We start from the raw sequence: 17,612 nt of genomic DNA on the forward strand, positions 1-17,612 counted from the left end.
CGATTTTATGTTTACATTCAGGGAAACATGCAAACCTTGAACACAGCCCTGCCCCTGTACCTTAATAACACTTGTAATGTCAGCTGGTCAGAGAACTAAAGGGTCCCTTGGGGGGACTGGCCCATCCCTAAATGTTCCAAATATAGTATAAGTCAGTCAGAGTAATGCTCTGAAAACTAGAGATGGAGCTGCCCCTCCAGGACCCGCACAACTATGGTGGCAGAGCCATTCTCAGTGTTCATTCAGACCCAGGCAAAGTGAGAGTATCCTTTGTTACCCTTGAAGATGGGGGTTGGGCAGAGGGCCTCTTGTATCATCAGCAACACCCACAAGTGCTGTGCCAGTCCACACGTTACATCAGAACAGGCCCTGGATCATAGAGGGACGAAAATCCTATGGCTGTGTGGTCTTAGGTTAGATAGTTTATCTCTCTGGGCTCATGTCTTTATTTGTAGCCTGGGTAATTGATTGATCCTCAACACTGATACTAACCAAAGGCCCTTTCTAACATTTGCACTCCGGTCACTACCATTATCGCTCAGCTTTATTCAGCAGTCACTACCATATCACCCAGTTTTATTTAGTTTTGTAGAAGAGATTTTGTCAGAACAAACGTATTCTGGAGAGAAGCTGGGTAGCCCCTTAAAATGTCTCAGCCTGCCTGGGAGCCCAGACTTGGTTCTGGGGATTCCCACCATTAATTTTGGGCATCCTCAGAATAGTTCCTTGCTGATCCTCTGGGTTTGCACCCCCCACCCCCGCTCCCGGCAAGCAGCACTCCAAGGCAGGCTAGGGCCACGTGGCCCCGCCCCGCCCTTCCTGGCTCCAGTTTCTCAATCAGTTGCCTGCTTTCTCCGCCCTTCCCATCAGTCAGAAAGCCTGGATCTTGGGCTGGGGAAAACCACAGCCTCTCCCACCTGGCACCTACCACCCCAGCCCCCAGACACCTGCTCCAATCCCTGGCCCCTTAAAGCTTCCTGCAAAGCCCAAGAAGACTGTGTCGTGGTTCAGAAACAGGTAAGAAAGTGGTTGGTTTTCTCTCACATGGTTTTCTTTGCTTGACTTGTCCACCCCAACTCAGCTGCTGCTTTCACAGATCACAGCAGGAAGCGCTAAACTGTGTCTCACAGAAAACGGGGTGAATTCTTTGCTCTGGGTTTCTTTTTTTAAACTTTTGCTTTCATCAGCTTTGCAGGAAAAAATCAGATCCAAATAACCATAAAGAAAGTTACTTCTCTCTGCCTCTGCATTCCTGTTTCCCACTGAGTTTTATAAATCCACAAACCCACATTCTTAAATGCTTATCATGGGTTACTGGAGGCTGCTCCACTGGACATTGCTTTAGGTCTTTAGACCTTAATGTACTATGTGCATGAATTATGTACATGAATTACCTTATCAAAAATTGATACAAGGAGTTCCCTGGTGGCTCAGAGGGTTAAGGGTCCAACATTGTCACTGTAGTGGCTCAGGTTGCTGCTGTGGCGCTGGTTCGATCCCTGGCTGCCCATGAATTTACACTTGCTGTGAGCATGGCTGAAAAAAAAAAATCCAGAAATTGATTTAAAATTCCTTAAAGGAAAGGAAAACAAAAATGCATAGTGAGCCTTCCACATTTAGATGATATTCTGAAATTAAAAATGAAGTGTTCTGCTTTTACACTTTGCATTTCTTTTATTTTGTTTATTTTTTATGTCTTTTGGGCTTTTTAGGGCCGTACCCATGGCATATGGAGGTTCCCAGGCTAGGGGTCGAATTGGAGCTGTAACCACTGGCCTGCACCAGAGCCACAGCAACGCAGGATCCGAGCCGTGTCTGCGACCTATACCACAGCTCACAGCGACACCAGATCCTTAACCCACTGAGCAAGGCCAGAGATGGAACCTGCATCCTCATGGATGCTAGTCAGGTTCAATAACTGCTGAGCCATGGAGGAAACTCCATTTTGCATTTATTTTAAATGCCTGTAAACCAACTAATTGATTTAAAGTCCATGTGGTATTTGCCACGTTAATAAACCTATCCCAGGATATGTAGCCTTTGACCCTTAGACTGCTTCCAGGTGTTTTGCAATTAATAATTCAACTTCAGAGTTCTGTCATGGCTCAGTGGTTAACGAATCCGACTAGGAACCGTGAGGTTGTGGGTTTGATCCCTGGCCTCACTCAGTGGTGTAGGTCGCAGACGCGGCTCAGATCATGCGTTGCTGTGGCTGTGGTGTAGGCCGGCAACTACAGCTCCGATTAGACCCCTAGCCTGGGAACCTCCATGGGCTGTGGGTGTGGCCCTAAAAAGACCAAAAAAAAAAAAAATACATATATATATATGTATATTAAAAAGTTCAACTTTTATGGACAACTTTGTAGAAATAAATTTCTTGTTTTTTAGACTTTTTAAAAAAAATATCTCCTTGGATTTTATTCTCCATTCAGAATAAATACCTGGGGCAAAGGGCAAGAACATTTTTGTAGCCCAGCTCATGTTACACATGGGGTCAAGTCACTCATAAGAATTTTCAGGACCATGATGGCATGAGGGGGTGGGTGGGGAACTTGTTTTCTCTAGATTTTCAAGAAGTGGGATAGAGGCAATCTAGCACAATAAAAACTTGGCCTTTGAAGGCAGGCTAGCCTGGCTTTGTATGCATAATTGCCTGATCTTGAACTCTCACCTAATAACTTCAATTAGTTCACATGTAAAACAAATTGTAAAACTCCTTAGGGGTGCAGGAAAGGCAGAGAAAGTATTGTAAAGCAATTATCGGGCAGTTTATAAGTACTCCTACTTATTGTTGCTGAGCCGAAACAAATCTGACTAGCATCCATGAGGACACAGGTTTGATCCCTGGCCTCGCTCAGCGGGTTAAGGATCCAGCGTTGCCAGTGAGCTGTAGTGTGGGGTCACAGACGAAGCTCGGATGGGGCATTGCTGTGGCTGTGGTGTAGGCCAGCAGCTACAACTCCAATTCAACCCCTAGCCTGGGAACCTCCATATGCCATAGGTTCGGCCCTAAAAAGACACACACAAAAAAGTACTCCTAGAAGGCTCTTGCAAACCTGGGGCTTTGTCTGGGCCATTTTACAAGATTGATAGAATTGAAATAGTCATCTGAAGGGCATCTTTTTGACCCCTTTCCCTCTTCTATGCAGTCACTTGTAGATTTTGGACTTTTGTTTCTGTTTGTTTGTTTATTTTTTTCAGACTTAGGCCCCTGTCTGTGCTAAGGCTGGAGAACTGGGCATCAGGGAACCAGCTGGTCAGGTTGGCCTGTTTCTGATAGTCCCTTAGACTCTTGGCCACCTGCCATCAATCCCATCTCTTAGCCACCATTCTCAAATGGCAGGTTTAAGCGCTCCCTGAATAGATGGGAGTATTCCTTGGAAGTCTGTGGACATATCTTTGTCCCCCACCCTGGTAGGTTATTGGGAGGCCACATGGAGGCACAGCTGAATGCTCACAGACTGGACAGGCTGGGTTCTAATGCTAGTGGCACCAATTCCCAACAGTGGGTAGTCAGTGGACCTTTCTGAGTATCTGTTTCCTCATTTGTAAAATAGAAATGTTAATGCCTATGCCGTAGATTTACATGAGAGAACATAAAGTAGCCACCACTTAAGGACTCATTACTATGGAAGGTCAAGGCCGTGTTCCAGAATTAGCCATAAAAGACAAGATGGAAAATGCATGTTCATTGTCTTGGTCAACAAACATTTATCAGGCTGCTTACAGCCCAACCTAAGGGACAGGCATTCCAGACCAGCCTCCAGCTTAAGAAGGGAAAATCTGTTAGGCAGAGATGGGGAGGAAGCAGGAATAGCAAATGCAATTTAGGCAAGGGTGGGCAGTTCAGGAGGGCGTCAGGGCTGGGTGGCGGGAGGGGGAGACAAGATGAGAGGAAGTGGTGAGGACCAAATTCTGAAGAACCTTGAAAGTCAGCTGAGAATTTGGATTTCATCTCAAGGATGTGAGGATTTAAGTGGGTTTTGGGATGCTGTTCTGTCAGCTTTAGGCGTTAGAGGATGATTTTGGAGGCCTGGAACGCCCTCAGCCTTCCACCACAACCCAGGGGCTTTGATGGTATCCAAAATAAATCAGTGAAAAGAGTGGGATTCTCAGCATTGGCTCAGTGTTGGGGAGCCTGACCGGGAAGTTGGGGCTCTAGGGTTCTGGTCCCAGCTCTTCCACCTTCAGTCCTAGGGTCTCCTCTCCTGCCTCAAGGCAGTTAGGTTTCTTATACTCTTTCTCCTTCTGGGGGTCTGCAGAATGTCTCTGGAGGCCACATGGCCTCCCTCCCCCCTCCCCCTGCAGCGCTCCATGGTGGCTGTCCATGACTCAGCCTTGACCTTGGGAAGAAGAGGCATTTTGTCTGAAGTGGACGGTCTGGCCCTTTGACCCTTAGAGACTCCATGGAAGTCTGAGAACCATAGTCCCCAGGCCTGTGAAAGTCCCAGGGGGGTTCTGGGCTCCAGCTGTCCTACATACTTTTGCCTGAGGGCCATGTCCCACAATTGGGGTTGATGTCCTCTGGGAACAAGGATACAGTCATCCTGGGAACCTACCTCCTGAGCTTCCACGGGCTGCTGGGACAGTTCTGTCTGTGTATCTCAGCCAGGAAGGGCTCAGTAGCCATACCTGGAGAACACGCCAGGACTTCCCCCTTGGGGCCATCTCAGGTGAAGAAGAGGTGTATGAATGGGGTTGTGGCCACAGTTAGGAAGGGTGAGGTCAAGGTCATGAGTCTGAAAAGTCAAAGTGATGTGAACTTGCCTAGCACCTACTCAGAAAGGTCAGGCTCTGCTCTTAATAAGGATGCTTATTGTCTGTCATAACATGAGAATGTCCACATTCTGGCAGGTCTTTTTCACTTCAGCCGAGCCTGCATTTCTGCCTTTATCACTCAAAGTTCTCCTCAATCTTCCTTCCCTTCGTTGCAGCCACACCTGCATCTCCCTCTTTCTCAAGAGCCAGAACTTCTCTGCTTCTTTGTCTCCCCACTTTCTCAAATCTCAAATCTCTTTGTAAGCACTTTTTAACCATCTAATCATTCACAAAAATTTTTAAATTACTTTTTGGCTGTGCCTGTGGCATACAGAAGCTCCTGAGCCAGAGATTGAACCAGAGACACAACAGTCACAATGCTAAATCCTTAACCACTAGGGAACCATGGAACTCCCTTTTTTTTCTGGGTTTTTGATAGTAGTCATCTTAAATGCTTGTGAGGTGATATATCAGTGTGTTTTGTTTGTTTGTTTTGTTTTTGCTTTTTAGGGCTGCATCCTCGGCATATGGAGATTCCCAGGCTAGGGGTCCAATCAGAGCTACAGTTGCTGGCCTATACTACAGCTCACAGCAACGCCAGATCCTTAACCCACTGAGTGACGCCAGGGATCGAACCCGCAACCTCACAGTTACTAATTGGATTTGTTTCCACTGTGCCACAACGGAAACTCCTCACTGGTTTTGATTTGCATTTTTCTGGTGATTAGTGATGGTAAGCATCTTTTTCTGTACAACTGCGAGGTAGTAATTCATCTAGTCCATGTAGATGAAATTTAGGTGTTATCACTGTTATAAATAATGCAGTGGCAAACATCGTTGTGACCATGTCTTTGTTTACCTGAATGAATTACTGCTATGGTGTTTGTTTTTCTAGGAATCAGATCAGAACTAATATATTCAAATGTGTTACTGCTCAGAGTCACGTTTGGGGCTGGACACTCAATATCAAGGCTTTGCCAGCCCTCCACTGGTGAGGGGCAGAACAGTGTGGGGTAGAGGTTGGACAGATATGGGGTAGGTGGAGGACTGCACAGGCCCAGGAGGAGGCAGTGGTGGCCAGCATTGTCTGCGCCCACTCTTCAGACAGGCACTGTATGTCTGGTGCTCATTTAATGCCCACAGCTCTTTGCAAGGTTCAACTTAGTCTCCCCCATTTTTACAGATGAAGAAACTGAGTCATAGGGAAGACTCCTGGCTTCCCACAGCCACACAGGTGTGATGCAGCAGCATAGAGGATGCAGCCGAGCCTGTGTTGGTTGCTAGTTTCTCAGGTCACCTTGCTTTCCCGGCTTCGCCTTCTGTGCAGCCCTACCCCTCTCCAGCCACTGCCGCACCCAGGCCCCGATTCGAGAGTCTACGGGCCACCCTGCACTGCCAGAGGACCTGCTTTTCACTCCTGCCCCTGTGCTGCCCCTGCTCTCAGGCAAGATAATCTATGGCATCCCCAGGATGGGAGTTCCCATTGTGGCTTAGTGTGTTAAAAATCCAACTAGTATCCATGAGGATTCCAGTTCCATCCCTGGCTTTGCTTAGTGGGTTAAGGATCCAGTGTTGCTTTGAGCTGCAGTGAAGTTTGCAGATGCAGCTTGGATCTGGTGTTGCTGTGGCTGTGGCATAGGCCAGCAACTGAAGACCCCTAGCCTGGGAACATCCATATGTTGCAGGTGCAGCCCTGAAAAAAAAAAAAAAGAAAAAAGATAGAACTACCATATGATCCAGCAATCCCACTTCTGGGTATATACCCAAAAGAATTGAAAGCAGGGTCTCAAAGAGAGATTTGTACAGCCATGTTTACAGCAGCATTATTTGCAGTAGACAAGAATAGAAGCAACTAAATTGTCCAGTGACATACAAATGGATAAACAAAATGAATACATATATTGATATATAAATGAGTATATGTCATAGATGAATATATATGTATATATACACAGTGGAATATTATTCAGACTTAAAAAGGAAGGAAATTCTGACATACTATAATATGGCTGAAACTTGAGGATATTATGCTAAGTGAAGTAAGCAAGACACAGAAAGACAAATACTGTATGATTCTATTTATGTGAGGTAGTGAAGAGTAGTCAAAGTCATAGAAACAGAAAGGAGAATAGTGGTTGCCAGGAGCTGGGGTGAGGGGAAAGGGGAAAGTGGGGGGATTATTGTTCAGTGAGTTTAGAGTTTCAATTTTGCAAGATGATGGAGTTCCCGTCGTGGCTCAGTGGTTAATGAATCTGACTAGGAACCATGAGGTTGTGAGTTCTACCCCTGGCCTTGCTCAATGGGTTAAGGATCTGGTGTTGCTGTGAGCTGTGGTATAGGTTGCAGACAAGGCTCAGATTTGGCATTGCTGTGGCTGTGGCGTAGGCCGGCGGCTCAGCTCCGATTGGACCCCTAGCCTGGGAACCTCCTTTTTTTTTTGCAAGATGAGAAAATTTTAGAAGTAGATTGGTGGTGATGCTTGTACAACAGTATAAATGTACTTAATACCACTGACATATACACTTAGAAATGGTTGAGATTATATGTTATGTGTATATCACCATTATTTTAAAACTTGTGGTGGGTGGGAGTAAGTAGTATATGCCTTATAGGGATTTTGTAAGGACTGAACGAGGCAAGTAAATGTTAATCATTATTAATGTCAGGTCTGGGAACATCCCAGACTCTTTGCTTCCTGAACCCAGGCGTTGGAGGGATTTGTATGTCCCTGTGTGGAGCACTTGTGCCATTTTGCCTGAGATGCTCAGGGTGGGGTGCAGAGGAGTCTTGCTAGAGGAATGATTGAGGCCCTGTTCAGAGGGTTCCTAGCATTTGTGGGATGGCTGGATTCCAGACATTGGAAAGTCCCTGGCAGAGAAATCACTTCCACTAAGGGGCAGTTTGCAGGGGCAAGATTTTAGCTCTGCCTTGAGAACTTGTGATCAGATCTGCGTGAATGTAGAAGAGACTGCCTCATGAAGTGGTGAGCTCCTCGTTCGTGGAGGCATGAAAGGAGAGGAGGGGCAAGCTGCAGAGACCAAGACTCCTGCATGGGGTGGGGGTGGAGCCAGAGGGTCTCCTAGGCCCTGTGTATGCTTCTCTGATGTGATCCAGTCTGGGCAAATTTATATATAACAGACCTGTGTAAAAGTGGGACAAGTCAGAGGGAGAGGGCAGGCAGGTGGGAAGGGTTGCTGCCAGCCCTCTCCTGAATAACAGTAATAATAGCTGCTGCCATTTATTCTGGGCATGCACTGTGTTAAATGCTGAATTGGCTTGATCTCAAATCCTCACCACAGCACTATATGGTAGGTGCTGCTATCATCCCCATTTTACAGCTGGGAACTGCGGCCCAAAGGTTAAGTCTCCTGCCCAAGCTCAGCCAGTAGGCAGCAGAGCTGGAATTTGAACGCAGGCAGTCTGGTGCCAGCTCTCTCTGCTGAGTGGAAATCTCTAAAATCCACCTCTGCAAGCTGGCTGCTCCCTGCCACCCTGCCCCTTGCTGGTGCTTCCTGTGTCCCGACACTCTCACAAGTAGGGATTTAGCAGCTGCAACCTCCCCCTGTGAGTCAGCGCTGCCCCCTCTCTCTGGCTGGTTTCTCTGTGGAGCAGGCCCCACCTGCTTGGGTCTCAGGATTCAAGGATAACACTGTGTAGACAACACTGGCCTTGGTAGGGAGCTGGGCTCCTTGTCAGTCAACAGCCCCCTTTTCCTTCTGGGAGACAGGCCCCTCCCTCCCTGACAACTGTTTTCAGGGCTGCAAGACTTTCCCATCGCTGTTGAGTTCATCCTGCCTTTTTTGCAACCATATTTTTTACAGCCCAGCTCCCTGGGTGCCAAGGCCTTGTCTGGATGATTAAATTTGTCCAAGTTCCCAGGCTAGCACCCCCAAGTCAACAAATGCTGTCCGTAACAGTGGCAGTACGGTGGCCTCCTCTGTCCTCAGGATTATAGAGGAAGCCCTGGCAGGGACAGTGGTTGAGCCAGAATGACCCAGTTAGCCAGGGCAAGGGGACATTCACACCGTATGAAGGTGCTGGGAGTTACTTTAGGGGTACATCTCTGTGCTAGGTAGGATGCTAAGCCCTGTGCAGGCACTACTGCACCAAATTCATATGGAGCCCAGAGGTGACTAACTGGGATTTTCACTTATTACAGATGTAGAGACTAAGAGAGAGGTTAAGTCACATCTTCAGAAGCCTGGATCTTTCTCCCTGCTGCTTCCCTGGAGGCTTTATGTCAATTGCTGGTCTGATAGCAGTAATATTAGTGTCACTTGCTGCTTAGTGGAGTAACATACATTTAAGATTTCTCTCCCACTGCTTCCTGGTACCCTCCTTGCCACCCTAGGAATGGGCCTGGGCAGTGCTATTTTATGAATGAAGAAGGTTGTTATGGACTTCCCAGGGTTCCACAGTGGAAGGGATACACCAGAGCAGGGGAGTGATCCTTCTGGCCCCTCCTTGCTCTGTAGGCCTCTTCCCACCTCCACTGCACTAAGTCTCAGGCTACACAGCCATGCCACTTGCCAGAGGGGCTGTCCCAGGCCACAGTGAAGAGGCTCTGAACAGAGGCCCAGCAGAAGCTGGACTGGGGCCAGGTGCTTTCCAGCAGCTTTCATCCTGGACCTGGGAAACCTCCTTTGGATGACATCTCTGCAAACGATGCCTCCCGGTCCTGCTTACCCTGGTTCCCCTCCCAGCCGAGAAAAGACCTCTCTTCTCCCTGTCCGTGGAAATCACATAGGCAACATAATTTTTGATTGTCAGGCTGCAGTGACCGAGTTCTGAAACCTTTAATCTTATAAGGTGAGATGATTAACCCCAGAGGAGAAAGCTGAGGCTGGTTCAGAATCTGGGACTCACACCCTGGGCAGTCTGCAGTCGGAATCTTAACCTACTGTGCCATAGCAGGAACTCCTTATTATATATATATATATTTTTTTTTTTCATCTTTTCTAGGGCTGCACCTGTGGTGTATGGAGGTTCTCAGGCTAGGGGTCAGATCGGAGCTATAGTTGCTGGCCTACACCACAGCCACAGCAACTCAGGATTCAAGCAGTGTCTGCCACCTACACCACAGTTCATGGCAACACTGGATCTGTAACCCAGTAAGCGAGGCCAGGGATCGAACCCGAAACCTCATGGTTCCTAGTCGGATTAGTTAACAATTGAGCCACGATGGGAACTCCCTTATTTTATACTTTTTAAGCTTTATTTTTTAAAAAATTAGTAGGTTGCTTTTATTTTTAGGACAGTTTTAGATTTATAGAAAAATTGAGAAAGTACAGAGAGCTCCATATGGCTACCCTTACACAGTGCCCCTTGTTTTTTTTAATTTCTGCTTTTTGTTTGCTTGGGGCCATGCCCATGGCATGGGGAAATTCCCAGGCCAGGGATTGAACCTGAGCCACAGCAGTGACAATGCTGGGTCCTTGACCAACTGTATGACCAGAGAATTCCATTTGTTATTAGTGTGATACATTTGTTACAATTGATAAATCGATATTAATACATTATTATTACCTGAAATTCATAGCATACATTAAGGTTCACTCTTGATGTTTGACAAATGTATAATGAAATTGTGACACATTGTAAATCAACTATATTTTATTTTTTATTAAAAAATTTTTTTTGTCTTTTTTGGGCTGTATCTGTGGCATATGGAGGTTCCCAGGCTAGGGGTCAAATTGGAGCTGTAGCTGTTGGCCTATGTCACCATCATAGCAATGCCAGATCCCAGCCGCGTCTGAGTGAGGCCACTGAGCAAGGCCAAGGATTGAAACCTCGTCCTCATGGATACTAGTCAGATTCTTTTTTGCTGAACCATGGTGGGAACTCTTCAACTCTATTTTAATAAAAAAAAATTTTAGGAGTTCCCGTCGTGGCTCAGCAGTAATGAACTTGACTAATATCCATGAGGATGCGGGTTCAATCCCTGGCCTCGATCAGTGGGTTGAGGATCCAGTGTTGCCTTGAGCTGTGGTGTAGGTTGCAGACACTGCTTGAATCCTGAGTTGCTGTGGCTGTGGTACAGGCCAGCAACTACAGCTCCGATTCAAACCCTTGCCTGGGAAACTCCATATGCCACGGGTGCGGCCCTAAAAAGACAAAAATAAAATATAAATAAATAAATAAGCTAAAACAATTAAAAAAAATAAATTGTGACAATGTCAGGATGGTTTCAATACCCTACAAGTTCTCTGTGCTCCACCTATTCCTTCCTCGACAACCACTGATCTTTTTGCCATCTCCATAGTTCAGCGTTTTCCAAAATGTCATACAGTTGGAATCATACAGTATTTAGCTTTTCTAGATGGGTTTCTAGAAATATGAGTTTACTGTTCCTTCATGTCCTTTTGTGACTTGATAGTTCTTTTCTTTTCAGCACCAAAAATGTCCCATTGTGTGGATGTACTAGAGTCTCCATTTATTAAGGGGTATCTTGGTTGCTTCCAGTTTGGGGGATTATTAATAAAGCTGCTGTAAACATATGTATGCAGGTTTTCATGTGGACCATAAGTTTTCAACTCAGTTGGGTAAACACCAAAAGAGCATTACCACTAAGTCGTATAGTAAGGCTGTGTGTGGCTTGTAAGGAACTGCCACACTGTCTTCCAAAGTGACATTTTCCATTCCCACAATCAATCAATGAGAGTTCCTGTTGCTCTGCATTCTTGTCACCATTGAGTATTGTAGGTTTCTTGGATATTAGCCAAGGCATGATAGGTGTGTACTGCTATCTCATTGTTTTAATTTGCAGTTCCCTAATAGCATTTTTTTTTCTTTTTAGGGCCAATCCTGAGGCATCTGGAAACCCAGGCTAGGGGTCGAATCAGAGCTGTAGCTGCTGGCCTAAGCCATAGCCAGAGCAACACCAGATCCAGTGTCTGCAGCCTATACCATGGCTCATGGCAATGTCAGCTCTTTAACCCACTGAGTGAGGCCAAGGATCGAACCCCTCTCCTCATGGATCCTAGTCGGGTTCATTACTGCTGAGCCACAATGGGAAATCTCTTAATAACTAGGCTGTTGAGCATCTTTTCATGATCAGTATCTTTTCATGTGTCTATTTTCCATCCATATATCTTTATTGTGAGGTGTCTGTTTTAATTGGGTGTTTTCTTTTTGTTGAATTTGAGGAGCTTTTTGTGTATTTTGGATATAATTCCTTTATTGGGGGTATCTTGCGAATATTATCTCCCTCTTTGCTGTGTATTTTGCAGAGCAGAAGTTTTTAATTTTAAAAAAGTCTGGCTTGCTAATGTTTCCATTTATGGATCATGTTTTTCTTATATCTAATAACTCCTCATCAAACCTAGGACCACTTATATTTTCTCTTATGTTATATTCTAGGAGTTTCATTGTTTTGAATTTTACATTTAGGCCTAAGATACAGTTTAGTTTTTGTGAAAGGTATAAGGTCTGAGTCTAGATTTTTTTTTTTTGTATCTTGATATCAAATCATTCCAGTACCATTTGTTGAAAAAGACTATCCTTTTTTTCATAGAATTATATATGCTCCTTGCTTATATTTATGTGGGTCTATTTCTTGATTTCTATTCTTTTCCATTGATCTATTTGTCTATTTTTTCGCCACTGCCACATTGTCTTGCTACAATAGCTTTATATAAGTCTTGAAGTCAGGTTGAGTGAGTCCTCCAGCTTTGCTCTTCAGTATTGTGTTGGCCATGCTGGGTATTTTACTCCTCCAAATAAACTTTAAAATCAGTTTGTAGATATCCCCAAAATAATTTTCTGGGATTTTGATTGGCATGGCAATGAATCTATAGCTCAAGTTGGGGAGAACAAACATCTTAACAACATCAAGTCTTCCTGGGAGTTCCTGTTGTGGTGTAGTGGAAACGAGTCCAACTAGGAACCATGAGGTTTCGGGTTTGATCCCTGGCCTCGCTCAGTGGGTTAAGGATCCAGCGTTACCGTGAGCTGTGGTGTAGGTTGCAGACATGGCTCGAATCTGGCGTGGCTGTGGCTGTGGCTGTGGTGTAGGCCGGCAGCTGTAGCTCTGATTAGGCCCCTGGCCTGGGAACCTCCATATGCTGCGGGTGCAGCCCTAAAATGCAAACAAAACAAAAAAAACCTTGAGTCTTCCTATCTATGAACATGGACCATCTTTTCATTTATTTAGATCTTCCTTGATTTCTTTCATAATAGTTTTATAGTTTCCCTCATGTAGATAAATCTTCAACATATTTTATTAGGTTTATACCCAAGTATTTCATTTTGAGGGGTGTTGATATAAATGGTGTTTTTAATTTCAAATAGATGATATATACGCACAGTAAAAAAAAAAAAAATCAGAAGATACTGATTGGTTTATAGTGAAAAGTAGCTTCTTTTCCATATCCCATTCCTTAAGCCTCTGTTTTCACCTATCCAAAGATAATCACTGATGCTAGTTTCTATGGGTCCTTCCAGAGATTGTATGTACACACTCAAGCTTATATATATATTTATTATTCATTCAACAAACATCCCTGAGCATTTACTATGGGCCAGGCACAGGAGATGGGGCAAAGAACAAAAGGAAGTGTTGCTCTTACAGAGCTTACATGTGTTGCAGTTGGCATCACCAACTGGATCTCCAGTCCTCACCAGAACTCTGCCCCGCAAGGTGGAAGGGCTGAGGACTGAAGAAAGACTCTCTGGGGCCAACCAAGTTCTCTAAGAGCTCAAGCAGAGAGGCTGATCCTGCTAAGAGCTAGGGGCAGGGCCGATGTTGCTCAAGACAAGGATTCTAGAAGGGAGGGCTTCTTGCTAAGGCAATTGGGTGGAGACAGCTTAAAGAAACTGCCAGCCCAGTCTGGAGACAGAATCATATCAGATTCTGATATGAATCAGAAACCCTCCTATTCTCAGTTGGCTTGCATTTTAATTCCTTAGTTTTGTTTCCTCTCTGATTTCTTAGACATATTCTTCTGGGGGTGAGTCTGAATTTGTTTGGCGGACCTCAGGAGGGAAGGGATTTATCTATATTGTAACTCTGCCAGGGGAGTGATCAGGATGTTTCCAGAGGTGCAGAGGAGACTGTGGTCACAACAGGCTGATGAAGTGCCAGGGAGAGACCGTGAGCTGCTGGTATCCAGGTATCTGAGTGTAGATGTGGACTTAGTTGGCTTCCCTATCTAGGTCTTCCTCCCAAGCTGGAGGTGACACTCTTAGACATGGTGCTGGGCTCTCTGACATCCCATCTCCCACCCTTGCTTCAGACACTGGACCTGGGCAACACCCTGCAACTGCATATATGCCACCCTCTACCCATCCCCTAGCCCTGCTAAAAATATTTGTGTCCACTTACAATGAAAATGGTCTGTTATTGTCTGTATGAGTCATACATGTAGTAATAGTAATTCACCACTGACCAGGCCTAGGGCCAATATCTGTAAATTTTGTCCCCATTTTATAGATGAGGAAGTGGAGGCTCTGAAGCCAAATAACACTACACGGCCTCCACAGGGCCCCAGCACCCAGTGTGGCGGCACACATAGCAGGGCTTCCAAGTCTTAATCTGATATGATTCTGGCTCCAGTCTGGGCTGGCAGCTTCCTTAAGCTGCCCCTTCATCTACTCCTCATCTCCACTCATTTGCCTTAGCAAGAAGCCCTCTCTTCCAGAACCTCCCTTCCTCTGGCTTTCCCTAACCTGACACATTTGTAAGTGCCTGAGTTGGGCAGCATGGGTGGGTGCCTGATACAGACCCTCCTGGATGAGCTGAGCCCTTTACTCTCTTGGGTTCTTGGATGATTCTCTGGCTCCCACCTTCCCAAGTGGCACAGCTTTGGGCCATTTCTGACTTATCTCCTAGGGGTCTACTTCTTAAAGCGGAGTTACCACCCCAGAGGGTTTATGGTTCCTCCCTCCCTTCTTTTCCTTCTCTCTCTTCTTTTTCTTTCTTCCTTCCTTGCTTCCTTCCTCCCTGTCTCTCTTCCCTTCTTTCCCCCTTCCTTCCTTTTCTTTCTTTTTTCCTTCTCTCTCTCTCTCCCTCCCTCCCCCACCCCAACCACCTACAGCATGCATGGCTTGATGTATAAATTGTCAGGTAGGCCAATCTAGAAAGATTAGAGTGTTGTTGTTGTTGTTGTTGTTGTTGTTGTTGTTGTTTTTTGTCTTTTTAGGGCTGCGCCCATGGCACATGGAGGTTTCCAGGCTATAGGTCCAATCGGAGCTGTAGCTGCCAGCCTACACCACAGCCACAGCAATGAAGGACCCAAGCCATGTCTGCAATCTACGCCACAGCTCACAGCAACAGCGAATCCTTAACCTACTGAGTGAGGCCAGGGATCGAACCAGCATCCTCATGGATGCTAGTTGGGTTCATTAACCACTGAGCCACAATGGGAATTCTGAAGATTGGAGTATTTTAATAGCAAGCGTGTGTATGTGTCTCTTACAAATACATCTCTTTAAGGATTGACCTATATGATGTTTACACACCGTACACATGTAAGCAATGTGTTCTTCACCTCCTGCATCTATTATTTTACTGAGTAGGGGATGATTCTTCATATAGCTGGACCTCCTGGGAATATACCAGACAAATGCTTGGGTTGCCCAGGTCTTGAAGGGACAATTCTATAAAGGGTCTGGAATGCCTTTCCATCCAGGTATGGCTCAAAATGCCTGGAAGAACTGTCTTCCAGGCCTTCAAGGCACATAAACCTCCAGTAGAGACTTCTTAGAGGTCACCTTCCTTCATCATAGGGCTTGGCAGAATGGTTGATGCCTTGGCCTCCAGCTTCTGCCCCTAGCTCATTGTGCACCGCAGGGTTCCCTGAGTATGCTCACCAGGTCACTCCTCTGCTCAGAACCTGTACCAGCTCCCCGCTGCCAGACACACCAATTGCTGCTTGGCTTACAAGTCCTTCTGTAGTCTGGCATTGCCCTCCCGTCCAATGCAGACTCCCATGACACCTCATGTAGCTTCTCAACTCCAGAAAAAGACTTTCTATGTTATCCCAAGCATCTGCCATGTGGGCCTCATCTCCATGCCTTATTCACTTTATCCCCACTTCTCCCTCCTCAGTGTCTTCTCTTGTCCCCATTTTCCATCCTTCATCCTCTAGCTTAAGGCTCTACTCCTTCTCCCTGCTTTGAACCCTACTTTGACCACTTTGGCCAAACTTGACCCATCCCTTCCATAAATGTTTATTGTATTTATTGTCTATACCATAAAGATTAGCCTTGAACCATTCTGTAGAGTAGGACTTTGTTGTATAACATTCTATATATAATAATTTGACTGTGCCTATCCCAAACTCTCACTCCCTCCCTTCCCTACCCCCTCTTCCCCTTGGCAGCCACGAGTCTGTTCTTTCTACCTGTGAGTCTGATTTTGTTGAGTTGTATCATATTTTAGATTCCACATATAGGTGGCGTATGGTATTTGTCTCTTTCTGACTTAGGATAATCTCTAGTTGCATCTGTGTTGCTGTAAATGGCATTATTTAATTCCTTTTTATGGCTGAGTAATATTCCATTGTGTACATATGCCACATCTTCATCCATTCCTTTGTCAGTGGGCATTTAGGTTGCTTCCATGTCTTGGCTATAGTAAATATTGCTGCAGTGAACATTAGGGTGCATTTATCATTTCAAATTATGATTCTCTCCAGATATGTACCCAGGAACAGGACTGCTGGATCATATGGTACTTTTATTTTTAGTTTTTGAGGAACCTCCATACTGTTCTCCATAGTTGTTGTACCAATTTACATTCCCACCAGCAGTGTAGGAGGGTTCCCTTTTCTCAGTACCTGCCAGCATTTACGGTTTGTAGCCTTTTTGATGATGGTCATTCTAACTGCTTTGAGGTGATACTTCATTGCAGTTTCAATTTGCATTTCTCTAATAATTAGCCACGTTGAGCATCTTTTCATGTGCCTCTTTGCCATCTGTATATCTTCTTTGGAGAAATGTCTCTTTAAATCTTCTGCCCTTTTTTTTTTGATCACCCCACAGCACCTGGAGCTCCTAGGTTAGGGATCAGATCCGAGCCACAGTTGCAACCCATGCCACAGCTGCGGCAACACCAGATCCCTCAACTCACTGTGCTGGGCAGGGGATGGAACCCCTGACCTGGACCTGCAGAGACTTTGTCCATCCCATTGTGCCACAGTGGGAACTCCCTGACCGTTTTTTATTTGTCTTGTTTGTTTTTTTGATATTGAGCTGCATGAGTTGTTTGTTTATTTTGGAGATTAAGCCCTTGTCGGTCCCATTCTGTGGGTTGTCTTTTCGTTTTGAATCACTCTGAATTGATTCAGCTGTTCCTTCCTTCCGTTCTCCTGTCTTCTGTGTAATGCTACTTCAAAGGCTGATTCCCAGAGGCAACCTCTGTGTCCTATCTATGAAGTTGCAGTATGCTCAGGTCACCCCTTCGGCTCCAGATCCTTTGGGGCTCCATCCTGTATGCTGGGTGGGACTTCCTTGGCCTCATGGTCAGGATTCTCTAGCTGCATAAAGCTGCTGTTGCCTTCAGAACACTCTCTAATGCAGAGTTATCAGCAAGTGTTTTTGGGGTCAGACATATTTAAATTTGATATGTGCTGTTCCTTTTGCTAGCTGTGTGATTTTTTGCAAGTTGTGGAACTTTCTGAGATTTGGTTTCCTTATCTTTAAAATGAGAGTGAGAGGTAGTTCCTTTCATGGTTCAGTGGATAACAAATCCGACTAGGAACCATGAGGCTGTGGGTTCGATCTCTGGCCTCGCTCAGTGGGTTAAGGATCTGGCATTGCCGTGAGCTGTGGTGTAGATCATAGACGCGGCTTGGATCCTGTGTTGCTGTGGCTCTGGCATAGGCTGGTGGCTACAGCTCTGATTAGACCCCTAG

At 45.6% G+C, this 17,612-nt stretch overlaps 1 protein-coding gene across 6 annotated transcripts in view; it reads left to right on the top strand.

Annotated features, from left to right (window-relative positions):
- IL34 (interleukin 34) overlaps nt 830-17,612 on the top strand; it is a 91,117-nt gene continuing 74,334 nt past the window's right edge. For all 6 annotated transcript variants that reach the window (XR_002344415.1, XR_002344411.1, XR_002344412.1 and 3 more), the window contains exon 1: nt 830-1,017. The gene's annotated coding sequence lies outside the window, so the exon portion shown is untranslated. The remainder of the gene's footprint in view (nt 1,018-17,612) is intronic.

This window comes from Sus scrofa, chromosome 6 (assembly GCF_000003025.6).
Source record: "Sus scrofa isolate TJ Tabasco breed Duroc chromosome 6, Sscrofa11.1, whole genome shotgun sequence".
Taxonomy (NCBI): domain Eukaryota; kingdom Metazoa; phylum Chordata; class Mammalia; order Artiodactyla; family Suidae; genus Sus; species Sus scrofa.